The 26820-nt window shown below is 49.2% G+C and overlaps 1 protein-coding gene across 2 annotated transcripts in view; it reads right to left on the reverse strand.

The window, feature by feature from the left end:
- Positions 1 to 26474, reverse strand: part of LOC131505333 (serine/threonine-protein kinase MARK2-like) — a 50521-nt gene extending 24047 nt beyond the window's left edge. Inside the window, exon 1 of one of the 2 annotated variants that reach the window (XM_058718804.1) lies at positions 26082 to 26474. The gene's annotated coding sequence lies outside the window, so the exon portion shown is untranslated. Of the gene's footprint in view, positions 1 to 26063 lie in introns of both variants that reach the window. The other variant, XM_058718885.1, reaches the window with a different exon arrangement.
- Between the last annotated feature and the right edge of the window lie 346 nt (positions 26475 to 26820).

Here is a 26820-nt window from a genome sequence, read left to right on the forward strand (position 1 = left end):
CCACAGCTTCTGGGCTTCAAGTTGAGTCCCATTATGCACATCAATTTCGATCCCTTCCTGCATTGACTTTAGTGTTAAGAGGCCACCCCAATAAACTCCCCCTCGCACACAGGCCAGCAGGCCTCTTTTCATGCAGTTCTGTAAAACGTTGAGCTGAGGGTTTAGAATCATAAGGCTGGGAGGGGCCTGTCTGACCAAGCAGGGCGGGTGGGTGGGCACCAAGGATTCACCCAGAAAACCTCAGCCAGCAAAGTGTCAGGCCGCCAGGACAGCTGCCGCCAGGGATTGAGTGGGTTTAGAGGAAATCGATTAAGTGGATTCGTCCAGCTGCCTCCGGGACGGCAGGCCCCAGAGGGGGGCTGTATGTGTGAAAGATGGAGTGTCCCAGCCGCCTGGACCCGCCCCTTCTCCAAACCAGGTGGCGAGACACGGCTTTGAAATAGGAACACTGGCATTCAAAGCTGGCTCCATCACTTAGTCATCAAAAGGAAAACGAGCCTCAGTTTTCTTCTCTGTAAACTGGGACTCTTGAAAGACCTCCCTCTTAGGGTGGGGTGGGGGGGGATTAAGTGAGGTAACACCGGGTTAGCTCGGAAGCTGGTTGGGGCTGAGTGTGCTCCCAGACACGCTATCATTATTGTCATGATCCCTGTCTTCCAGGGCAGGGTCGGAATGCTTTCTCCATAAACCATTTTACTCTGCCTTTGTGTCTGCCACAACTCCTCAGCTCTGCTGTTCTGGTGCAAAACAAACCTTAGCCATAGGTAGTCTGCACTCTCCAGCTCTGCTTTCTGGGTGATGGGGGTTCAGGCACCTGGGACCCGCCATGTGTCACAGTCGCATTTTAAGCAGTGGGCAGGGCTGTTTTCCCAACAAGTTGCACTTGGCCTTGGATCGCTAACCCTGTTCTAGGAGGCTGGCTGGGCATGAGTCCCCTGGAGTCCCCTAAAGTCCCCGGGCAGAGGCTCATGTGCCCTGGAATCCATACCTCCCGGCCCCCAAGCAGTGGGGCAATTAGTAAATCGTGCCCCTGGGGGCCTTGCAGCTAAGACCCGAGTGAGTGGCGCTCTGTCCCTTATTCAAACTACCAGGAAACCCAGTCGTGGGAGACGGGGGATTTGCCCAGGTCACACAAACTCAGTTCAGACTTCCTGGGGCACTGTGATCTGCTCTTCATCACTGTCAGTGACAAGGGAAAGGCCTCAGGTGGGAGGGGTGTGTGGGCAGGAGGACCTGTTGGGTCACGCTAGCCCCGCCTGTCAAGGAGCAGCTCTGGGTGACACATGGCCCACGTGTGTCACCTTTCAGCTCATAAGAGAAGGTCCCTTTGGAAGCACTGGCTTCTGTCCTTCGATGGAGAGCCGACTGCGTGCCAAGCACAGCAACCCTACGAGTCAGGTTGGGAAAGCCGGGCACAGAGAGGTCAGGGCAGTTTCCAGGTCACACAGCAGGTAGGGGCAGAGCTGGGGTCTGATGCAGACCTGATGCCCAGGCCCACACTCTCTACTTCCCCAGGAGCCATCATGACACATGCCAGTGTCCCTCGGAGAGGTACCAGCTATCAGCCCCGGGAGCCATCCCTGCCCAACAACCAGGCAGTCATAAAAGGGGGGAAGGACAGGGACGTCTCCTGGGTGCCAGGCTGGGTTTGAATCCTGGCTCTGTCTCCGGGTGAGTCGCCAAGTCCTCCTGTCCCCATGGTGCTGAAATCAGCAACTACTTTTTAAAAAAATTTTTCTAATTAACGTTTTTTTATTTAGTTTTGAGAGAGAGAGAGAGAGAGAGAGAGAGAGACAGAGCGTGAGCGAGGGAAGGGCCAGAGAGAGAGGGAGACACGGAATCCGAAGCCAGCTCCAGGCAGTGAGGCGGCTCTGCGAGTGAGGCGGAGACCTAGCGGCCTGCAGGCCACCGCACCCTGCCCAGGAGGCTGATTTTGGGGTGGTGGTGGTGGTGAAGGGGTGCCCCTGCATTTCCACAAGGAGGCCACCAGGTGGGGGCACAGGGGCTGCGCATATCCTGAATCTGGACCCTGTCTCGGGGCTCCTCGCCCTCAGCCCATCTCTAGTCAAGCGACTTTAACCAAGGGCCAGGAACTAGGCCGCAGGGGCCAAATCCAGACTTTGAAAGAATTAATTTTCACATTCAACATTGGGAGAGTTCAGATGGAAACCCAGGTGTGGCGATTTTAGTGGTGGCTGTGTGATCTGACATGAGAAGGTCTAGCTGGGGAGGAGCCAACAGGGAGGGAGAGCGTGCAAGTTGTTTTTGCATCTTGCATCCATGAAATACAGCCAGATCAACTCCAAACCATCCTGCACACCTAGAAAACTGATTTGAGTATTAACACAACAACATGCACAACCTGAACCACAGAACTCAGCAGGTACACGACACGGAGAGGCGAACTGGGGGAGAGAGAAGCCGCGGAGGGCAGGGAGCTGTTTTTGCATGTAGAGAGAGGATGGAGACGCGGGTGGGGGGGTGAGGTACGGGAAAAGCACTCCCCCCCCCAAAAGCATTTGGAGAGAAAGTGAAAAAGTGGAAACAGCCACAGTGACTGAACTAAAAAGGGAGAAAGGAGAAAGGAGAGGGCTTAAATTCCATTAAGATGCTATAAACAGGTGGAACACAGAGCCTGGAAGTCCGCAGCTCAATACCTGGCAGTGCTCTGGTGGGAAGGGCAAATCCCCAGGAGGAGAGTGAAGTCCAGAGGGTCTTCGAGCCACAGGGGAGAGGCGGTTCCCCTGCTGGGAGGACATCTGGTAGAGGCGGTGCGGCCCCCACAGAGGCAAAGAGGTACCATCAGACCCTGGAGAACAACCATATTCGCCGGTGCTGGAACAAGGTTGTCAAGGGTGAAGCCTGGTGCCAGAATTGTGTCGTGATTTTGCATAATCCCTGAAATGCTGCCGCTATATGATTGCGTGAACTTTTTCTGGGGCGGGCTGGCACCCGGTCGCAGTCTCTGCGCATCAGCAGCAGCACGGTCCTGTGAACGTTCCTGGGTGCGGTTGGCACCTGGCCATTGCTCAGTGAGACTCTCCTGAGGAAAGTCTCAGCGGGTCAAAGCCACAGACCCTCAGAAGTGAGGGGTCGGGAAACACCGCTGCATCTGAGATAAAACTCAGGAGGGAGGTGCCGCCTGGCAACCTGACGGCTTGGTCACAGACAGTGTAAAAGCAGGCAGTGAATGGAAGCCGGAGACAAAGGACAGGTGTGCGACTGCTGGTTGGGGAGAGCAGAGTTCCCATACTAGAGACTGGGTAGCCGGGAGTTGCCATTTTCACCCCTCCCGCTCATGAGCATACATACCTACAAGCGCCACAACAATCCACCCCAGTAAGCTAAGCAGCGCCATCTAGTGGAGAATGGAGCCGTTACACTAAGCCCCGCCCAACTGGGCCAACCTCGCTCTTCAGGAACACCACAAGTCTCTGCTTGCTTAGTTTATGGACTATAAAGTGCTTCATAGTTTGACTTCTAGGGAAAAAGGATGTAATTTCAACCATATTTCAGGCTGTTTGCTGGTCCATCTATTCCATTTTCTTTTTTTTTTGTTTCTTTTCTTTTTCTTGACTACAGGAAGAGAAAAAATTTCTTTTTATTTTCAATTTTTATTAAAAATATTTTTCTTTAATTTTTCTTTCTACTATACTTTTTACTTTTTTGTAAGTTTTCAAATTCTATTTTACTTCCATCATTTTATTTTATTCTATATTTTTTTCATTCTATATTCATTTTTTTCAAATTTTCCAATGTTTCCCCCCCCCCCTTTTTTTCCCTCCAATCTATCAATCTCATTTCAAGAAACAGAACAAAACACACCTAGGATCTAGCATCATTTATTTGATTTGTGTGTGTGTGTGTGTTTAATTTTTAATTTTATATTTTTTACATGATTAATTCCTCTTCTTCCTTGAAAATGACAAGACGAAGTTATTCACCCCAAAAGAAAGAGCAGGAAGAAACGACAGCCAGGGACTTTAACCGACACAGACCCAATCAAGATGTCTGAATCAGAATTTAGAATCACGATAATAAGAATACTACCTGGAGTCGAAAAGAGATTAGAACCCCTTTCTGCACAGATAACAGAAGTTAAATCTAGTCAGGATGAAATGAAAAATGCTATACTGAGCTGCAATCTTGAAAGGTGCCATGGTGGCAAGGATGGATGAGGCAGAGAAGTGATTCAGGGATACAGAGGACAAACTTATGGAGAATAATGAAGCAGAAAAATAGAGGGAGACCAAGGCAAAAGAGCACGATTTAAGAATTAGAGAAATCAGTGACTCATTAAAAAGGAACAACATCAGAATCATAGGGGTCTCAGGAGATGAAGAGAGAGAGAAAGGGGTAGAAGGTTTAAGTGAGCAAATCACAGAAGAAAAGTGTCCTAATCTGGAGAAAGACACAGACATCAAAATCCAGGAGGTACAGAGGACTCCCATTAGATTCAACAAAAACTGACCATCAACAAGGCATCTCATAGTCAAATTCACAAAATACTCAGGCGAGGAAAGAATCATGAAAGCAGCAAGGGAAACAAGTCCTTAACCTACAAGGGAAGACAGGTCAGGTTTTCAGCAGACCTATCACCAGAAACTTGGCAGGTCAGAAAGGAGTGGCAGAATATATTCAATGTGCTGAATTGGAAAAATATGCAGCCCCAAATTCTTTATCCAGCAAGGCTGCCATTCAAAATAGAAGGAAAGATTAAAAGTTTCTTAGACAAACAAAAATTAAAGGAGTTTGTGACTGCTAAACCAGTCCTGCAAGGAAGTTTAAGGGGGACTCTCTTGAGGGGGGAAAGGATGGAAAAAAAAAAAGAGAGAGAGAGAGAGACCAAAAGCAACAAAGACTAGAAAGGACAAGAGAACACCACCAGAAACTCCAACTCCACAAGAAACATAATGGCAATAAATTTATATCTTTCAGTACTCACTCTAAATGTCAATGGACTAAATGCTCCAACCAAAAGACATAGGGTAACAGAATGGATAAGAAGACAAGATCCATGTATATGCTGTTTACAAGAGATCCACTTTAGAACTAAAGATATCTTCAGATTCACAGTAAGGGGATGGAGTACCATCTATCATGCTAATGGCTGACAAAAGAAAGCCAGAGTAGCCATACGTATATCAGACCATCTAGACTTTAAAATAAAGACTGTAACAAGAGATGAAGAAGAGCATTATATCATAATGAAGGGTCTATCCACCAAGAAGACCTAACAGTTGTAAAGATTTATGCTCCAAATGTAGGAGGACCCAAATATATAAGTCAATTAATCACAAACAGAAAGAAACTCATTGATAATAATACCATCATAGTAGGGGACTTCAACACCCCACTTACAACAATGGACAGATCATCTAAACAGAAAACCAAGAAGTAAACAATGGCTTTGAATGACACACTGGACCAGATGGACTTAACAGATATCTTCAGAAAATTAAATCTTAAAGCAACACGGGGTGCCTGGGTGGCTCAGTCAGTTATGCGTCCGACTTCGGCTCAGGTCATGATCTCGTGGTCCGAGAGTTCGAGCCCCACGTCGGGCTCTGTGCTGACAGCTCAGAGCCTGGAGCCTGCTTCAGATTCTGTGTCTCCCTCTCTCTCTAATCCTCCCCCATTCATGCTCTGCCTCTCTCTGTCTCAAAAATAAAGAAACGTTAAAAAAATTTAAATCCTAAAGCAACGGAATATACATTCTTCTCCAGTGCGCTCAGAATTTGCTCCAGAAGAGATCATGTACTGGAACACAAATAAACCCTCAACAAACACAAAAAGATCGAGATCATATCATGGATAGTTTCAGACCACAATGCTGGGAAACTCAAAATCAATCACAAGAAAAAAATGTGGAAAGATAACAAATACTTGGGGACTAAAGAACATCCTACTAAAGAATGAATGGGCCAACCAAGAAGCTGAAGAGGAAATTTAAAAGTACATGGAAGCCAATGAAAATAACACCACAGCCCAAAACCTCTGGGACACTGCAAAGGCGGTCATAAGAGGGAAGGATATAGCAATCCAGGCCTTCTGACAGAAGGAGGAAAGGTATCAGATACACAACCTAACCTTACACCTTGAAGAGCTGGAAAAAGGACAGCAAGGAAAACCCAACACCAGCAGAAGACAGGAAATAATAAAGATTAGAGCAGAAATCAATGCCATGGAAACCAAAAAACAAAACAAAACAAAACAAAAACCCAGTAGAACAGATCAATGAAACCAGAAGCTGGTTCTTTGAAAGCATTAACACAATTGATAAACCACTAGCCAGTTTGACCAAAAAGAAAAAGGAAAGGACGCAAATAAATAAAATCAGGAATGAAACAGGAGAGATCACAACCAACACAGCAGAAATAAAAACAATAAGAGATTATTATGAACAATTATACACCAATAAAATGGGCACTCTCGAAGAAACGGACAAATTCCCAGAAACATATAAATACCAAATCTGAAACAGGAAGAAATGGAAAATTTGAACAGACCCATAACCAGTAAAGAAATCTAAATAGTAATCAAAAATCTCCCCCAAAACAAGAGTCCAGGGCCAGATGGCTTTCCAGAGGAATTCTACCAAACATTTAAGGAAGAGTTAACACTTATTCTCTTGAAGCTGTTCCAAAAAAATAGAGGAGTGGAAGGAAAACTTCCTTTCTATGAGGCCAGCATTACCTGGATTCCAAAACCAGATAGAGACCCCACTAAAAAGGAGAACTATAGACCAATTTCCCTGCTGAACATGGATGCAAAAGTCCTCAACAAGGTATTAGCCAACAGGACCCAACAATACATTAAAAAAATTATTCACCACGACCAGGTGGCATTTATACCGGGGATGCAGGGCTGGTTCAATATCTGCAAACAATAGATAGGATTCATCACCTCAATAAAAGAAAGGACAAGAACCACATGATCCTCTCAATAGATGCAGAGAAAGCATTTGACAGCATCCTTTCTTGATAAAAACCATCAAGAGAGTAGGGATAGAAGGATCACCTTGAGATCATAAAAGCCATATATGAAAGACCCAATGCTAATATCATCCTCAATGGGGAAAAACTGAGAGCTTTCCCCCTAAGGTCAGGAACAGGGCAGGGATGTCCACTCTCACCATTTTTATTCAACATAGTATTCAGAGTCTTAGCCTCAGCAATCAGACCACACAAAGAAATAAAAGGTATCCAAATCAGCCAGGAGGAGGTCAAACTTTCACTCCTTGCAGATGACATGATACTCCATATGGAAAACCCAAAAGATTCCAACAAAAAACTGCTAGAACTGACCCATGAGTTCAGCAAAGTCACAGGATATAAAATGAATGCACAGAAATCAGTTGCATTCCTATACACCAACAATGAAGCAACAGAAAGAGAAATCAAGGAATCGATCCCATTTACAACTGCACCAAAAACCATGAAACACCTAGGGATAAATCTAACCAAAGAGGTGAAAAATCTATACACTGAAAACTATAGAAAGCTTATGAAAGAATTTGAAGAAGACACAAAGAAATGGAAAAATATTCCATAGTCCTGGATAGGAAGAACAAATATTGCTAAAATGTCAATGCTATCCAAAGCAATCTACATAGTCAATGCATTCCCTATCAAAATAACACCAGCATTCTTCCTAGAGCTAGGACAAAGAATCTTAAAATTTGTATGGAACCACAAAAGACCCCGAAGAGCCAAAGCAATCTTGAAAAAGAAAACCAAAGCGGGAGGCATCACAATCCCAGACTTCAAACTTTATTACAAAGCTGTAATCATCAAGACAGTATGGTACTGGCACAAAAACAGACCCTCAGATCAACGGAACACAATAGAGAACCCAGAAATGGAGCCACAAATGTATGGCCAACTAATCTTTGACAAAGCAGGAAAGAATACCCAATGGAATAAAGACGGTCCCTTCAGCAATTGGTGCTGGGAAAACTGGACAGCGACATGCAGAAAAATGAACCTGGCCCACTTTCTTACACCATACACAAAATTAAACTCAAAATGGATGAAAGACCTAAACTTAAGACAGGAAGCCATCAAAATCCTCCAGGAGCAAGCAGGCAAAAATCTCTTTGATCTTGGCCACAGCAACTTCGTACTCAGCACGTCTCCGGAGGCAAGGAAACAAAAAGCAAAAATGAACTACTGGGGCCTCATCAAAAGGAAAATTCTGCACAGCGAAGGAAACAATCGGCAAGACTTAAAGGCAACCAACAGAATCGGAGAAGATATTTGCAAATATAAATACGCCATTACGTATCACATAAAGGGTTAGTATCCAAAACCTATAAAGAACTTATCCAACTCAACACCCAAAAATCAAACAATCCAGTGAAGAAATGGGCAAAAGACATGAATAGACACTTCTCCAAAGAAGACATCCAGATGGCCAACAGAAACATGATAAAATGCTCAACATCACTCATCATCAGGGGAATACAAATCAAAACCACAATGAGAGAACACCTTGTATATACCTGTCAGAATGGCTAACCTTAACAACTCAGGCAACAACAGATGTTGGCGAGGATGCGGAGAAAGAGGATCTCTTTTGCATTGTTGGTGGCAATGCAAGTTGCTGCAGCCACTCTGGAAAACAGTATGGAGTTTCCTCAAAAAATTAAAAATAGAACTACCCTACGACCCAGCCATTGCACTACTAGATATTTATCCAAGGGATACAGGTATGCTGTTCTGAAGGGACACATGCACGCCAATGTTTACAGCAGCACTGCCGACAATAGCCAAAGTATGGAAAGAGCCCAAATGTCCATCTCTGGATGAATGGATAAAGATGTGGTATATATATACAATGGAGTATTACTCGGCAATCAAAAAGAATGAAATCTTGCCATTTGCAACTACGTGGATGGAACTAGAGGGTATTATGCTAAGTGAAGTTAGTCAGTCAGAGAAATTCCTATAACTTCACTCCTATGAGGACTTTCAGATACAAAACAGAGGGAAGGGAAGCAAAAATAATATAAATACAGGAAGAGAGACAAAACATAAGAGACTCTTACACCTGGAGAACAAACAGAGGGTTACTGGAGGGGTTGTGGGAGGGGGGATGGGCTAAATGTGTAAGGGGCATTAAGGAATCTATATTGTTGCACTATATGCTAACTAACTTGCATATAAAGTCAAAAAAATAAATATAAACAGAAAAAGAAGATCCAGACGCTTGGGGGACATTCCCTCCGGACCTCTCTCTTCTGGGGCTGAGCTGGAGCCATCCTGTGGACAGAGCTTGTCCCCCTCCACAGTCCCCACTGCTCCCTAAGCTCCCCCTGCCTCTCCAGACTCGGCCCCTGGAGTCATCTGAGTCTGCTGTCCTCCCTGCTGCCTCATGGAGCTTCACTTCCTCATCTGGGCATGAACCACAGCCATGTCAGCCTGCCCCAGTCCCTGGCCAGGGGTCTCAATGGGCTGAGAAGGTAGCCCTCAAGGCCGGCCCTGCAGAAGCAGCTGAGAAGGGGAGGAGGTGGGCCAGGAGTTGGGAACAAGGGCTCTGGGAAGTGTCCCCAAGGTATGCCACGGCTTCTGACTTCCCAAGATCCACCCTAACAGTCCCTCATACGGCCCTCCATCAGTCATTTGCAGACCCCAGCCAGAGGGTGTCTGTGGTCCCAAGGTCAACACTAAGGGCACACAGCAGCAGACGCCCGGCCCAGCGCTCCAGTTCTGGCATGTATAGCTCATGTATGGCACATGTGCTCATGTATAGCACAGCATCCTGTGAGGTGGCTGTGGCCAGGCCCACTTGCAGGGAGACAAGGGGCTTGCCCGAGGTCATGCACACTAATAGGGGTTAGAACCTCAGTCTGCCAGTCTATAAAGCTGCCCCTCAAAAAGCAGACCATGTCCCCAGGAGACTGGTCATCAGGCAGTTACAATCAGGTGATTTGAGTATAGATGGGGTGAGTGTGTCAGGGCGGGGGGTGGGCAGTGGGCAGGCAGGGTCGGAAGAGCAGAGTCCTGAAGGGGGAGGGGCTTTGCTAGGTGCTGAGGACCCAGCTTGTGCAAAGGCCCAGGGGTGGGATGCAATGGGGGCGACAGGGCTCGCATGCTAAGGCAGGAGCAGCGGGGTGGGACAGAAGGTGACGCTGGGCGCACTCGCCCCCATGTGTGGAAGCCCCCAGATTCCCCCCTCCTCCCGGCTCCACCCACGTCCTGGCAGCCCTGTCTCCACGTCTCCATCTGTCTCCTGCCCTGAGGCCCGGCCCCCTAGCCGTCTCCTCAGCGTCCTGAGCTTCCACACTGTCCTGTCTTGGCTCAGACACAACAGATGGATTCCCGCCCTTGAAGTGATAATTAGTTTCTCATTACCGAGAGGTACCATTCTGACATGTCCTCAAAGTTTAAAATAAATTAAAATTGGAAAAAAAAATCCAGACTCTTAATGGTGTAAATGAGCACGGGAGTAAGAGAAGGTCCCTCGGCTCCTATTAATGATGGAGCCCTTCTGGTCCTAGAGAGAGGGAGGAGGTGGGCTTGACCCACAGGTGGCCTGTGTCTATTCAGTATTCTATCTATCGTCACATTTTTCTCAGCCCGTTTCTGCATCTGGCCCAGAGCCCTTAGAGAGCTCACGGACTGGAGAGGAACCAGGGTGATCACAGCCCTGTGCCGGAGGGGTCTCGGTGAGGCCAGAGGGGGCTGTGGAAGGCGGTGGGAATCAAGAAGGGCTTCGAGGAGGAGGGTCTCCCAGGATGAGCCATCATCTGGCCACAGGGAAGCAATGGGAATACATGATGAATGAGTAAGTGAATGAATGAATGAACGAATGAACAAATGGGTGCCCATCCAACAGAGAGCAAGAAGGAGCAGCCAGCCCAGGCCCGGGTGGAAACGCAAGGCACCCTGAGTGGGAGGGCTGTAGTGTGATAACTGCCACACACCTGTCCTTATGGCCCTCTCGCTGCCACACCTAGCCTGAGCTGGCTGCATGGGAGCCCTGCTCTGTCTTCTGCTCCGGGACACTGCTCATCATTCCTAGCAACATCCCCCAGGGTGGTCTCAGTATCCCCACGTGTACTTGTACCTGCCCCCTGGGGTTGGCTGAGTTCAACAGATTGATAACGCAGACTCGGGTTAATTAGCTAGAAAGGTGAAACCAAGGAGTACCGAACGCACAAAATACAGACTCGAGACAAAGCTAAGATTCCACACTAATAATTAAGACACGGGCATCCCGCTGCAGCCTCAGGGCCTTTGCACTTGCTCTTCTCGCAACCTGGAACTCTGCCCAGTGCATCACTTGCTCCCGAAACACCTTTAGGAACTGCGTCCAACATCCTTCCTGATTTTATTTTTCTCCACTCTATATGCCGCCACCTGACTTTGCGTACACGTCACTTCTGTTTTTTTCGTCTCTCCCACTAGACCGTTGGCTACATGAGAATGGAGACCCCTGCTGGCTTGAGCCGCCACTGTGCCCTGGTGTCTGGAACCAGCCTGGCATGCGAGGGCCTCAGTGAATGTGCCCCAGGTGAGTGAATGTTGTAGACCACAAACCAGAATGTCCTGGGTAGTGCTGAGGGCTGTTTATTCACCCTTTGACCCCCTACGTGTGCCTGGCACCGACCTAGGTGTAGACACAGCAATGAATGAGACAAAACAAACAAACAAACAACAACCCCCAGATACCTCTGTGCCCTGCTCCTGAGGCAAAGACACTGTGGAGGGCAGACAGTGAGCACACTGTGTTAGAAGGGGCATGCGTGTCAGAGGAAAGGCAGGAGTCAGGAGGCTCAGAAGCGCCAGGGTGGGGCTGGAGGAGGCTGGGGGCCAGCCACGGCTGGGGCGTGGGGGAACAATCATGGGAGAAGAGATTGCACAGGACCTGGTGCCCTTGTGCATGAGGACTCTTTCTCCAGATGGGGGAGCCGTGCCTGGGTGCTCGAGCAGGGGTGGAGCCCTGAATGCCCCGAAGGGATGAAGTTGGTAATGGCAAGGGAGACTAGGGGTGGGGGACGCTGTGACTGGGGGTTGGGTAGGCGGGGATGGTTCCTCCGAGAAGGTGACACGTAAGATGAGGCCGGTGTGCGTGCATCTGTCTGCCTGACAGGTCGCGTGCTGAGTCACTTTGACTTGACCTCTCTGGCTTGTCACCACCCCCTCCCACCCCCAGGAAGAATCCTCCTTCTAGGGGCCCACTCGCCAAATAGAAACGACCAACGCAGAGCCCACACCCCCCCACCTCCTTTCAGGCTGTCAGACTCTCCGACCCCGGGCCACTGTCTACCTGGCGTCATCACCCCCGGGCCAGGTACCAGATCATTCGGGACAGCCCCCACCCAGGCCCCAGGGTCCTGAAATTATCCACACTAGCCAATCCTAAGCGTGTCACCTGCCTTGCTTGTTGCCTCCTGCAGAAACCACAAGGAAGGCGCCTGTCACAATTGTCCCTCCTCCTGGGGTTTCTTCACGTGGCCCTGCACGGTGTGGCGTGCCCCTTCCTCCTGGGAACCGTGAGTAACAAACTCTTCTCAAAGGCATCGTCTCCTGATCTGTAGGCCTTACTGAACCTCAGATTTTCTCTAGATACACTTTATTTTAAAGCGGCACTACCAGACCCTTTGCAGACAATTAAGAGTAACAAACAAATGGACTGTATACGTTGTCATGACATCTTCAGCAAAGTTAATGTTATTAGAAGTCCTTCCCCCCCCATAAGATGCAGGTTCCGTAAGAGCGGAGGGCATATAGGAAATGACCCTGAGCAGACCAGGCACCTGTGAAGTCCTCGGTATCTGTCTCCCCAGACTGAGAGCTCAGGCCCAGTCGTCCTCAAGTCCTGGACTCCACCTTCCTACCGTGCTTGCTGTTTGGTCGGTTCGTCAAATTCAGCTTTTAGGCTTGTCAGCTTCGCAGGGAACTTGTCAGCTCCAAACTCATCTTTCGAGCAATAATCAAGTCACACCGTGCGCGAGATGGCCTGTTCCCGGAGTTATTTAATTAGAATCCGCAGCTATTAGCGGGGCGAGAGTCAGCACAGCCTATTTCAAAGCCAGCTACCTCTCTGGCGGAGGGTGGGAATGCACCGTGTGGGAGGGAAGAGGATGAAGTCCCTGAAGATACGAGGTGGACTCCTTACGTTGGGAGCGTGGAGCCTCTTGTATTTCCAGGGAAGCCCCTGAAGAGGGGAGGGCTAGAGCCGAGCTTGGCTGTTCACCCCACGGAAGGAAGGGCCGAGAATTTCGGAGGGCTTTGGTTCTGGGAGCAGCCTGCCCCAAAGGAAGCACACGGAAAAGTCTGCCCCAAGACTGCTGTCCTGGTTACGACAAGCTTCAGCTGCTGTCACGGAGGTGCCCCGCATGAGTTTGCATCTCTCTCCGGCTCGGTCTACAGGCAGACGGTCCAGGGCTGGCCTGGCAGGGCTGCCCCAGGAAGCTCCTCTCCCCAAAGCCCTGTCATCCCAGAGGAGCCGCCCTGGGGCCAGGGTGGGAGTTTGCGTTCCCAGCAGCAGGACAGGGAGAGAAGCAGAAAGGGCCTGGTTCTCTGCTAGGAGACACCCCAGAAGGACAAATCGCTTTCCGTCCCATCCAGTGGGGAGAGTCTGGTCACTCAACCGGCCCTGCCGCAGACGATGCCGGGAACCCTAGGGTCTTGGGCGGCCACACGCGCAGTTCAAAGTCCGGTGTCTGGTTACTCCGAGTAGTGGATAATGCCACCGGGAGCCACATGGACACGTCTGCCACATCCCCTTTAATGTCCTCTCTCGGCACTGACCACTCTCTACCCTGAGTTCATGTTTTACGAGAGACTGTTCATCACACAAGCTGCATGAAGTAATTTCATAATTCAGGAAGCAGGTGAGAACCCACCAGGGGTGTCAAATCGCTGAGGGACGCAATGACTGTCTCTGAAGCTCCCCAGCCAGAGCCCACTGTGCACCTGCAGCCAAAGGTGTCTTGAGTCGCGGAAGTGGTCACGTTGGTCCCCACTCTTTAGAACATGAAGACTGTCCCCGAAAACCCGCTTGGACTAAGGAGACCAGAGGCAGCCAGGGGCCCTGAGCTCACAGGAGAAAGTCTCATTGGTGGAGCATCCCATGCTCCCAGCAGACTGCTTCCCAGGCCCTGAGCTAGGGGACATTCAAGTCTGGGGATGCAGAGCAAAATGCACTAGTGGGCGTGGTCCTGGAAATAAGGGGTGCTGCTCCAAACGCCCACCCTTGCCTGCCTCCCCCACCTCTGTCCTGTATGTGCACAGCTTCCTTTGGTGTGAAAACCCTCCAGGTTCCTGTGGTGGGGGGCGGGGGGGATCCCTCCCCATGCGGGACATGGAAAAGCTAGACTCCTGCATTACAGTGGAGACTCAGCTGCAACGTTTGGGACCCCTAAGCTACTTTGGGGGCCCACCCCACGCCATTTCCACTCCCACACAGGCTGGTTCTCAGGACTTTGTTACCCTGTTGTGAACTCTTGGTCATAAGCAACATAGGCCACAGGACCTAAATGTTCCCCTTGGCCCTTCTGAAAATGTGGGGCAATGTTAGTGTAGGAAGGTAGGATACAATCTCTACATTGCTTTCTTTTTTTTTTTTTTAATTTTTAGTGTTTATTTATTTCTGAGAGACAGAGAGAGACAGAGCATGAGCACGGGAGGGACAGAGAGAGGGGGAAGAGACAGAATCCGAAGCAGGCTCCAGGGTCCGAGCTGTCAGCACAGAGCCCGACGCGGGGCTCAAACCCACAAACTGCAAGTCACGACCTGAGCTAAATTGGGACACCTAAACAACTGAGCCACCCAGGCGCCCCACAATCTCTACATTTCTGTAAAAAAAAAATTTTGTTATAACATTTCTTTATTTTTGAGAGAGACAGAGACAGAGTGAGAGCTGGGGAGGGGCAGAGAGAGAGGGAGACACAGGATCTGAAGCAGGCTCCGGGCTCCAAGCCGTCAGCACAGGGCCTGATGAGGAACTCGGACCCAGGAACTGCAAGATCGTGACCTGAGCCGAAGTCGGCCATTCACCGACTGAGCCACCCAGGCGCCTCCAAGGTCTGCATTTCTGCCCTGCAATACTCCCACGACAAGTCCCTTAGGTGATTTTTCCATTTAGTTGTTCTGGTGAATTCCCTAGGACTGCATCACTCCACACTCCTCCGACCGGGACATGCGCGGCCCCAATTCTGTGCGGCGAGGATGCAAACAGAGTATCTGTGATACACCTTTCTGCGGCATCAACTTCATTACAAGATTTGGAATAACGGCCTCCCTCCTCCCCACACAAAAAACACAAGAGCAGGGGAGGAGAGAGATGCCTCAGGAAAAGCAGCCCAGTCTCTAAAGCTTCACCCAGCTGGGGACAGAAGGACAGACCCGCAGCTAGGGTGGCCTCTCCTCTTGTAGGCCGCGGACACGAGATACCCTCTTGATGGGAATCCACTGCAGAGAACTCTGAGGGGTGTGCACATTCCCGTTGTCCACGGGACCGTATCTGCTTGCCCAGGCCACTGTGTCCACACGGTGCGCGCACGTTGCATCACACACACCTGCGTGGGTTTGGGTCCGATTCCTGGCCAGTGTCCTGCACCTGTCCCGGGGCTTCCTGGAGCTCAGCATCTTTCGCTGCACTTAAAATGCAGGGACGGGGAACCTGGGTGGGCCTCAGTCCCTCGGCATCCCACACGTGGTTTTGCTCAGGTCGTGATCTCACAGTTTTGTGAGTTGGAGCCCCACATCGGGCTCTGAGCTGATAGCACAGAGGCTGCTTGGGTTCTCTCTCTGCCCCTCCAGCACTCGTCCTGTCCCTCTCCTTCAAAACAGGTATTTATTGAAGTTGCTTTAAACTTCGAAAATGAAACAAAACAAAACAAAATAAAATGGAGGCATGGAGCCGTGGCTCTCTCATTTGGGTTTTATTTTACTTTACTGTTTTGAAAAATCTTTTTTTTCAATCTGTATGCAGTTTCTACACAGCGGTTTTCTGGCTCTAGGGACGTGCTCCCTGGCTCCCAGCGTTCGCCGTGCGTGTCTGAGTCTGTGGTGAATGGGTCACACCTGGCCGGGCTAATGGTTCTCATGATGCTGGTTCCTACAGAAGTCAAAAGGCTCTGCTTTGAGAATATGCTGGAGCTGCAGAAGGCTGGAATGAGGCTCCGGGAGAGGGCTGGGCTCTAGGCTGGTGGGAGACTGCCTGGACATTTTGCCTTCTGCTCTGTCATTACCTGAGGCAGCCGGGGGGCCTCGGTGTCATGGCCTGGCTCCACATAAGGACTGAGTCCTTCCTCCTGCCCTATATTTTCCCATCGGTCCTTCATAACGGCTTTGAACTCTGCTCTCTTGCTTGGGTGGACGCTCATCAATTTCCTCCAAAGGTTTTCTCATTTGAGGGTCGCAAATACTAGAATATAGTTGCATTCCCTGCTCGGTATTTGTCCTGGCGCCTCCCAAAAGACCCCCCCCCCCACGCCCCAGATGGCTGGAACTTGGATTGAGGAAGGGCTGTGGCTCATGGAGTCAGCAAAAAGGAAGGGCCTCACCATGATGGTGTGGCCCTCCACCTTGTGCTTCCTACAACTCCACATCCAGCAGGTCACTATCCCACCGACACTCCTCCAGCCTGTGAAGCTGTTCTGGATCTGGTCCCACCCATCGCCCTGACCAATCTCCTGTGCCATGTCCCCGGGCTTCCTGGAGCTCAGCATCGTTCCCTGCACTTAAAACGCAGGGTCGGGGCTCCCGGGTGGGCCTCAGTGGCTCAAGCGTCCCACTCTTGGTCTTGCTCAGGTCGCCATCTCACAGTTTTGTGAGCTGGAGCCCCGCGTCGGGCTCCGAGCTGATAGCACAGAGTAGACTTGGGATTCTCCCTCTGTCCCTCCCCTACTCGCACTGTCCCTCTCTAAGTAAATATTCATTTAAGTTTTTTGAAACGGTATCCCTTCCCACGTGCTATGTGTTCAGGGGTGTATATTTCTTCTCTTGACGTGGGCACTCGCCCAATGGGACAGGATCCCGTCCTTGGTCTTATCTCTGGGGCTCTTTTTTAGGAGTTGGGGGGAGAGGGGAGACCCAGGAAATGGGAATTGACCTAAGCAGGGGCTGGCATGGCTGGCTGCCCAGCCTTCTACCCAGATCCATTCCTGGCATTAGAACTTCTGTTCCCAGGGAAAGTGGTCTCCTCTGCCCCACCCCTGGGCCCCACTGTGCGACGCTGTGTCTGTATATGGTATACAAAGGTACTTGTCTTTTCACTTTGTAAAGTACAATGGGCATGGATTAAACCAATATAAACAGATAAAAAGAATAATCAAATACAATAAAACCCAGGTAAAGTGAAAGAACAAAATAAAGACATGGACTGTGGCTCAGCTGCTTCCTTCGGTGCAGCTTCCTGTCTTCCTTCAGTGTAGGTTTCAAATGGTGTTATTTGATGATATTTATAAAGGTCAAAGGGGTACGATTTTATTCCCTTTTTTAGGTGTCACATAGCAAAACGCTGTTACTAAGAATCTGAATAACCTTCGTACCGGTCCCTTTTGGCTCGTGTTACCAAATCGGGATCCTGGGGTCATTGTCCATGGGTCCCAGTATTCACTACTGGCGGTGGACCTTGTTCCCCATGACAGAGGCTGGGTCCCGTCGGTTCCCTCTGGGGCTCAGCTTAGTGCTGGGGGTGTTGCTGCCGGATGATGTGCCCGAGCTCCAGTGGGGGGGGGGGGGGGGGCGGGGCTGAACTGGAGCTGGAGGAGAAGGCTCCAGGGCTCCGCTAGGGGGCTGGGCTCCCTTTGGGGATCCTGGACTCTAGGCTGGCTGGGAGACTGCCTGGCACTTTTTCCTTGTGCTCTGTCTCCTGGTGCCCTTCGGGCCTCGGTTTCTCTTTGAAGGGTTCGGCAGGTATAGCGGGCTCACCGGCAGGCTTTTGTCCTGCCACTGACCTGTTGTACCTCCTGGTTTGGGGAAGGACTGTGGCTGTGGGAGTCGGCAAAACGGGAGGGCCTTACCATGATGGTGTGCCCTGTGATGAGGGAGCATAAGGAAGGCTGAGGGCAAAATACAGGCCGGTACTGCACCCCTCCCGCCCCCCTGGTTGGAATATGTTTGATAACCCCAGACAGTCCTGGCTACCCAAGAAGAAAGGAAAGGGGTTTATGGGCTTGCCATGGTGATGTGTGGAAAGTAAGGCCAGTGGAAAATAAATCCCCTTACTGCCTACAGCCCATTGACAAGTCCTTGAAACAGGCAGAGCAGCCTCCCTGGGGGAGCTCAGCTGCCCCGAGAATGACATTTTGGTGGGGGACAAAAGAGAACCTTAGCTTCACATGATCCCAACCTCGAGGATCCTCGAGGATCCTTCCTTCGAGGAAGTCTGCTTCCTTTCTCTCAAGTCCCCCAAGATAGAAGCTGGCAATCATCCTGCAAGCTTCTACTTTTCTCTTTTCCTCCTTTACTCTCATTTCAGGGGCTTTTCGGGGAGTGTGGTCTTACTGGAACACTCTCCTGTCGATTGAGCAGGCTGCCACCCTCTAGCCCCGGCCACTCTGTGGGGAGGAGAGCGCCTGCCCTTTGGCTGCAAGTTGGGACCCTGGCCGGGATGGTAATGAGATCCAGAAACTTGATGTCCTGTCTTCACTCCTGTCCTTAGACAACGTTGTCTGCGTAGGGCACGGGACAGCCACCTAAGCCACGAAGCCTAACACTGCCAAGTGAGGTTTCCTCGTCAGGGGTCTAATGCGATCCCCTCCACCACTCTGGACTAGCCACCTCTGGCCGCAACAGCTCCACTGGGAGACGGCAGGAACCAGTACCTGAGTGAATTAAAACCCAACTGGGGACCGTTCCCTAGGGGAGTTGCTTGTGAAGACTCTATGGGTGGGACTGTCACTTGGACCATGATGGATTTCCACCTGTGCTGCTTTCTGTCAATGTCCTCTACTAACTACTACTGAAATTACAAAACTGGGCAATTGATTCCCCCTTGTGAAACTTTTCTAGTGTTTTCCGTGGGTTACAAACAGCAGGTTCTTCAAGAACCTGGAGCCTGGCCTCTGTGGAACGCTCTTCAAAGACCAGGGAATCAGGACATGACCATCAGGGCCCTTTTCAGGCACGGCCTTCGGGGTAAGGTATTTCGGTCCATTCGCCAGGCTCCCGTCTGCAGTCTAGAATGCAATGGGGAAGTGGGGGGATGCTAGCATCCCTCCTTCAGGAGCCCTTAGCCGGCCAGTTGGTGGCCATGGAGATTTTATTCGAGGGACGCCTGGGGCACCAGGAAGCTCTGACATACCGTGTGCATGGGGTGCCACCCAGGAGTCGGGGGCACGGTCAGCGGCAACGGAGCCTCTCTCTCTTTTCTTTCGACTTTTCTCTCTGGGAGGAGCATGGGGGCTTCTCCTCAGTCTCCAAAGATTCTCCCTTGGGATGCCTTTGTAACCCACTGGCAACAACTGGGCTTGCAAAATGCAGAAAGGACTGATCCTATAACACTGTGTGGCCTTAGTAAACGGACAGAGGTACCCACCTCCAGGCCTTCATGGCTACCCGGACCCTGGGGCCCCTTGGGGAACGTGCTCAGGAACCAGGTCAGGAAACTCCCTCCTGATATACCGGATGATAATTGTCTCAACAGGCCTCCTTCCTCCTAAGAGAACCCAGGTTAAGGGAGGAAACACAGGCCATCCCTGACAAAGGGGACGCGGACCCTTTCTCTCTGTTCCTCCTCCTACTAGATGTGAGGGCTTCTCCCTCATTTATTTCCCGGCTTCACAGCTATGATTAGAGCCACGTGTGCTTAGTCTTCCTTGGGACGGGGACTTGAAGGAATATTCCCGAGCAGCTGCTAAAACTCCATTTGTTTTCCCCTCTTCTCTGGCCTGACCCAGATCGCCCATTTCCACTTTGGGGGAACAGAAAACATGGCATCTGTGCCTCTGACAGAGCTGATGAGGTTGGAACCAGGAAATTGTCCTTGTCTGCCTTCTGCTGGCACCTCACCTCTTCTGCCTTCCCCTCCCCCTCCTCCTGTTTCTGCACCACCTTGGGTGTGGCCTGAGTACCTGGTTCCTATCCCATCCTCAGTGCCTCGGGCCCCGCCGGCTCCTTCTCCTACCCTCCAGGTCAAGGAGCCCAGAGCACCCCTGGGACCACCCGCCCCAGATCCCTCCCCACTGGCATCCCGGGAGAACAAACGGATTTTCTTTTTTTAAGTGGACGCAGGTGAAACAATTCAGTGTTGAAACTCACCTAAGTTTGGCGGACCTGTCTTTAGACTTATCAGCATTAAATAGAAAACGTTTTTTCTACCAAGGTTTACCAAACGTCAGAGAAGCTCATTTTATCTCGGTTGCAATTTGTTAGCACAAAGATGACTTAAAATAATGGTTAGTTGTGCCTGGTTCAGAGTTGTCACAGGTTAAGATAGCTTTCAAAGTCTTTGGTAACATGAAACTTTAAGGTTTCGTTGTTGCTGTTTTTTTGTTTTTGTTTTTTTTTAACATTTATGCACTTTTGAAAGAGAGCAAACGGGGGAGGGCTAGAGAGAGAGGGAGGCACAGAGTCCGAAGCAGGCTCCGGGCTCCGAGCTGTCAGCGCAGAGCCTGACATGAGGCTCGAACTCACGGACCGGGAGGTCATGCCCTGAGCCCAAGTCCGAAGCTCAACCCACTGAGCCACCCAGGCGCCTCAGTAACCTGAAACTTTAAAGTTTTCTTTCAAGTCTGCATGACAAAGGAGATGAAGTTCATTGGACATCTAGGTGTTTTTTTTTTTTCCAAATAGGACCAAGTGCTCAAGCATTGATTCCTAAACATAAGGTTTGTCTGCTTGGGAAACAAGGTTCATTTTCTCAGTTGTCTGCCAGGAGAACCAAAGCTTTCTAAAGATCAGGTCTCTGATGACCTCAAGTGAAAATGTGTCCTTGGTAAAGGAGCTAGGCTTTGCTAACAGCTCTATGATGCTACACGTTTGCCTGTAGGATCTCTCATTGCCACCTTCAACCTTGGTTGAATAAATAAAGTTGTAAGGTTTGTAATGACCTGCAATCCTATTTGGGACAGGCTTCATAACCTTCTAAGGTTTTAGCAGACTTTCCCAAGATTTCAATTGTAAATGAAGTCTTTCTGACCAGGTAGGCCTTTTCATTTGGTATGTTAAGTTACTCAGAAAAGCTCTATCAAATGATGGTAAACCTTGGGCTGTACTGCACGGGTAAATGTTGCAACTACCCCCACTCTACACGCGATTCCTAAAGTTTTCAGTGTTTTGGCATAAGGTCGTCAGTTGATAGTCCGATTATTGAAGTGTTATGTGTCGCAGAAATAACTGAGTTTCCTCGTCAGCTGCATCCTTAAGGACCTCTCAATTCGGAAAAAGGGCTCTGTGGACAAACACGGGTATTTGATGTCTTTAAGATGAACATGAAAACGGGTAAGAATGTCCAGAGTTCAGAATGAAAAAGACGCAATCAAACTGAACAAGAGTTGGGAACGTGGGACTGAACGAACTGAGGAAGATCAGAGTTTTGGGACTCTTGTCAGAGACACTGCTGGTTTTCCGATGTTTGCTCTTTCTGGTGAAGGAAACTTCCTCTTAAGATAGCTATGATCTACAGAAATGTCATCAAGCATTCCTTTGTGAGCGGAAGCGTTTATCTTTTCTCTCTACCTAAACCCTCTGACATTCACACACTCCCAGTGAGTATCCTTTCTCTCGTGACAATCGTACTCATTTGCGTTAAGTCCTTGGAATGGGACACCATTGGAAATACTGGTTATTTTTACCAAGGCTTTGACTGGGACGTCCTATTTGAGAGCCATGCACAGACTCAGAGGTGTGAGCGTGTAGCTCCAAGGGACCAAGGTTGACTTTGGGAAACATGGAGCCATACAGCCCCTTGGAAATGTTGACCTGATACCTTGCTTCCAGAGTTCCCAGTAGCCTCCCCAGGTGAGTCAAGAATGTCACTTCCTGGCAGGTGCAGGAACCTCAGGATATCTCGGGGACTTCGTGAAGAGGAATTCGCCCAATTCCACAGATACTGCAGGCCTGTCTGACACAAGTAACTGTGGCAAGTAACTGTGGCCTCTGGCCCGGAGAGGCTACAAAAAGTTCAGTCTGGAGATTCCTGATAAAAGGTTCTGGCAGAGCAGACTTGAAAAGATCCTTATGATCCATCGCTATTCTTGCTGAACTTATGGAAACAATTGGGCCAAGGTTGTTAAAGCTGGACTTGTCCTACGAGCGAATTAGTCTCGATTTGGCCATCTCTGGAAATGAGGGTTTTTACAGAGACAAACTATGTTTCAAGAACGCATCGTTAGGGATGGTAAATCCTAGTTATGATTGTCTTTAAAAGTTTGTTGTTTGCCTAAGCTAGACAACTCAAGGTAAACTTTGTCACAGTAGCACAGGTATGGACAATCTTCTTGCTTGTTATTCTGCGGGAATAATAACCCCATGGGTATATGATTTAAATGACTGGAAGATGGGATGGATTCACCTATCAATAGACAAAGAGGCTAGTGGTTTATTCATCCTTCACTTGAGGCTGGGTTAATTCATAAATCTCTAAGCATGCAAACATGTCCCTCCTAAACCTGATCTGACAGTTACTAGAAACCTACCCCATAGAAACCCAAAAGACCTGGTTTATTCAAAGGATGGAAAGTCGAATACAACAGGGGATTTGACTCCAAAATAAAAGGGCTGCAGTCAAGTTACAGGGGCATTTTTCACGGGCTCCCGTATCTAAATGAAACCTGTACCCCCTTTCGCAGGAAATCCATGAGCACACGAATGTGCCTTCTTCTTCCTGTGAACCTGTGGAACACTTGTTCACACCTCTTATGATGATGGCAACTTTCTTTTTCATTCTTTCTTTTTCATTCTCTTTCCCCAAGTTCTACTAACAAGTCCTTCTTACAATGGGCCATTCAAAAGGACCACCACAGATATTTGAGGTACAAACCAGAAAGACCAACCTCATTCCTGCTGCCTCTTCCCACTCTCCTCTGAGGATGCTTCCCGCCCGACATCTAACATCTCACTGGCAGCACTGGGAAACACTAAGTTTGTGATTTGCTCTAACCAGTCACCCCTGTTTTTCTCGGTTCCAGAAGAGTACCTCTGATTAATTAGCTGATTGCTTACTGAACCAAACAGAGTCTACAGGATGGCTGTACATACATCACCTGTTACACAGTTAAGGACTTAAATGACTCTCAACATACCATTATACTGTTAAATATGAACATAACTCGAATGCAGAAAACAGTTCTACAAAATAGAACGGCCTATGTGCTAACTGCTGCACAAGGTGTAACTTGTACTCTCATCAAAACAAAATGCAGTGTGTACATTCCAGATGACCACAGAAACATTTCTGGATTTCTCACTGACATGAGTACTCCAACTTGGCACTTTAAACAATCCCTTTCCTGTAATGATTGGTTAAACTGGACTGGAGGAGGTGCGTCAGCTACCAAAGGACTTCCACTTGGGCTGATCTTTCTAGTGGTTCTCATTCTGTTCTGCTTTTTCTCCCATGTCTCTCTGCCTGGTACCAAGACTCCATCACTGCAATCACTTCAAGCCAACACACGATCCTTTTTACTCAAGGAGGTTCATACACATTGCCCACGGTGGATTCAGCTGCCTCTGCCTTTTATAACTCCCCTCTATGTTCCCTGACTGACCCATATTGACCGAGATAGGTGGGGACAACTCTATGCCCTTGCTCAGCAGAAAGAAGCTACAGAAGATGAGACCTTCCGCCTGCAGCAACCCTAAAGATTCCAGGGTCAAAACTGCTCAGGGGGCAGGGGGATATGATGAGGGAGCATAAGGCAGGCTCAGGGCTAAATCCAGGCTGGCACCGTCCCTCCCAGGTGGAATGTGTGTGTTAGTCCTTGGACACTCCTGGCTCCCCAAGAACAAAAGAAAGGGGTTTAAATGCTTGCCGTGGTCATGTGGGAAACTAAGGCAAATGAAAACTTAAATTCCCTTACTGCCTGCAGCCCATTCACAAGTCCATGAATCAGGCAGAGTGACCTCCCTCTAGGAGCTCAGCTGCCTGACAGTATGACATTTTGGTGGGGGCAAAAGAGAACCTTAGCTTCACATGATCCCAACCTCGAGGACCCTGCAAATCTACTTCATCTCAACCCCCGCAACATATATGCTGGCAATCATCCTCCACGCTTATGGCCTGCCCAGATCCATCTAAAGGGTCTCATGGCTGAGGTTTCATTAAACGGCAAGAAATGGCGTTTTCCTGGCAACAGCTAGCCCCTCAAGGTCCTGGAACCTTGAGTCCTAGAGTAAGTCTGGCTCTCTCCCTAACCCCCTCCCAACCTGAGGGTATATAATGAGCTACCCGTCACGACGCCAGTGCAGCTCTCCCTGCCCATGGACCTGTCCCCGTGCTTTAATACAATCACCTTTTTGCACCAAAGACTTCTTCACGAATTCTTCCTTGGCCATCGGCTCCAGACCCACGAACCCCCCATCACTCCAAAACTTCACCACCTCCACCTTGTGCTTCCTACAACTCCACATCCAGCAGGTCACTAGCCCACCGACACTCCTCCAGCCTGTGAAGCTGTTCTGGATCTGGTCCCACCCGTCGCCCTGGCCAATCTCCTGTGCCATGTCCCCGGGCTTCCTGGAGCTCAGCATCGTTCCCTGCACTTAAAACGCAGGGACAGGGCTCCTGGGTGGGCCTCAGTGGCTCAAGCGTCCCACTCTTGGTCTTGCTCAGGTCGCCATCTCACAGTTTTGTGAGCTGGAGCCGCACGTCTCGGGCTCCGAGCTTATAGCACAGAGTAGACTTGGGATTCTCTCTCTGTCCCTCCCCCACTCGCACTGTCCCTTCTCTTTCAGAACAAACATTTAAGTTCCTTTAAAGTTAAAAAACAAAATAAAATAAAGGCACGGACACGTGGCTCTCATGGCTCTCATTTATTGGCATTTTTTTGGGGTTGTATTTTGTTATTTTTTTTAAATACATTTTTTAATTTATTGAGAGGTTTGAGAACCTGATTTTTTGGCTCTAGGGACATCCTCCCTGGCTGCCTGTATTCACTGCTGGTGTCGGAGTTTGTGGCTGGCAAGTTGCATCTGGGCCCGCTAATCGTGGTCCCTATGCTGGTCCCTTCGGAGGTCAGACTACTCCGCTCTGAGGACAGGCCTGTGCTGGAACAGGTTGCGAGGGAGCTCCAGCAGCGGACTGTGGTTGGTGTGCTGATCGTGGGCTGGATAGTTGTCAACGTGTACCACATGTTTTCACTCTCCAGGGACATGAAAACCAGAGCACTGTGCTCCCTGTTTTCGATATTTCGTTCCGCGTCCCAGAAGACTTCCCCCTCAAACGGCTCCAACCCGGTGGCCAAGCAGTACCAAACCACCCCCAGGTTCCAAGCATTTGCAGAAGGGGTGTCCTCCCTTTGCTGCAGGAAGAGTCGCGGGGCAGAATAAGGGGGGCTGTCCCAGAAAGTGTGGAGTTTGTAGCCAGCAAACTGGATGCTCAGTCCAACCCCCGTGCGTTTTACCTTCAGCTTCTTGCCAAAAAGCAGTGTCTCCAGCTTCAGATACCCGCCTATCATACCTTGTTGGTGGCAGTACTCCACCACCGATAACAGCCGGCAGAATGTGTCTGGAACCTCCTCCGTCACTTGGCCATGGTGCGTAAAATCGTCACGCAGGTTGTCTCTGCTTACGTATTCTGAAAGGAGAACCAACGTTTCCTTGGTGTTGATCACCTCAAGTGACTTGACAACACTTGGGTGACTTGAGGTCTTCATATTCTGGGCTTCACGACAAAGTCCCTGGAGGCCAGCGGGGTCCTTCTGGGTTTTCTTGATGAACGTCACATCAGACTGCTTCCTGGGGGGGACGCTGCCCTCACTGGTGATCTCGGGGATCTCATAAATACAGAAGTCCTCCTCACCAGTGGTAATGGCCTTACGCCCCTGAAGCATGGTGACCAACTAACTATACTAACGCTAAATAATGCTAATTACACGGACTATGCTAACCAACAATACCAACCTACAAAATACTAACAATACTATGCTTATGAACTATACTAACAACATGAACTATACTAACAATATGAACTATACTAACAATATGAACTATACTAACTGTACTAAAACGCTAACACAAAAAAAAAACAAATGAAAAACACACACGCGCACACACACATGTGCACACACACACTCACACACACACACACACACACACACACACAAAGAAAATGAAGGGAGGAAACGAAGAAAAATTGAGAAAAAGAAAAACTAAAAAAGGAGAAAAAAAGAAAAAAGTAAAAACAGAAAAAGGGAAAAAAAATTGGGAGAGAAAAGGAGTAGAGAAAAAAGAAAAATGAAAATAAAAAAACAATAAACAAAATGAAAAAAAGAGAAGTCGAAATCAAACTAGCTAGGGTCAAAGGCCGACAGGTCACCAAAGCTTCCTGGGCTGTTAAGACCAAACACCCAGCCGAGCCAGGGTCTTATATAGACAGGTCTTGCCATGACTTCACCATGGGGCTTTGTGAGGGCACAGCAAGAAAGGGTCCAATTATGCAATCATGGCTGGGGATGTCTGAGACCACAGTGGTTTCCTCACTTTTTACTCCCAAAACCCCTTTACTCAATAAAAAAAAAAAAAGACCCCCAATGGGCTTTTTGTTTGTTTGTGTGGGCTTTTCAAGATTGATATTTACTTTGTTAGAAATCAAAATCTATAAGATGGTTCAGTGGCCTTTTCACTTCAAGTTTAGAAAACTGTAATTTTGGCTTGTATAGACCTCGTAATGTCTACACTTAAAATACTCAGTTCCTGGTCT

This window comes from Neofelis nebulosa, chromosome 1 (assembly GCF_028018385.1).
Source record: "Neofelis nebulosa isolate mNeoNeb1 chromosome 1, mNeoNeb1.pri, whole genome shotgun sequence".
NCBI lineage: Eukaryota > Metazoa > Chordata > Mammalia > Carnivora > Felidae > Neofelis > Neofelis nebulosa.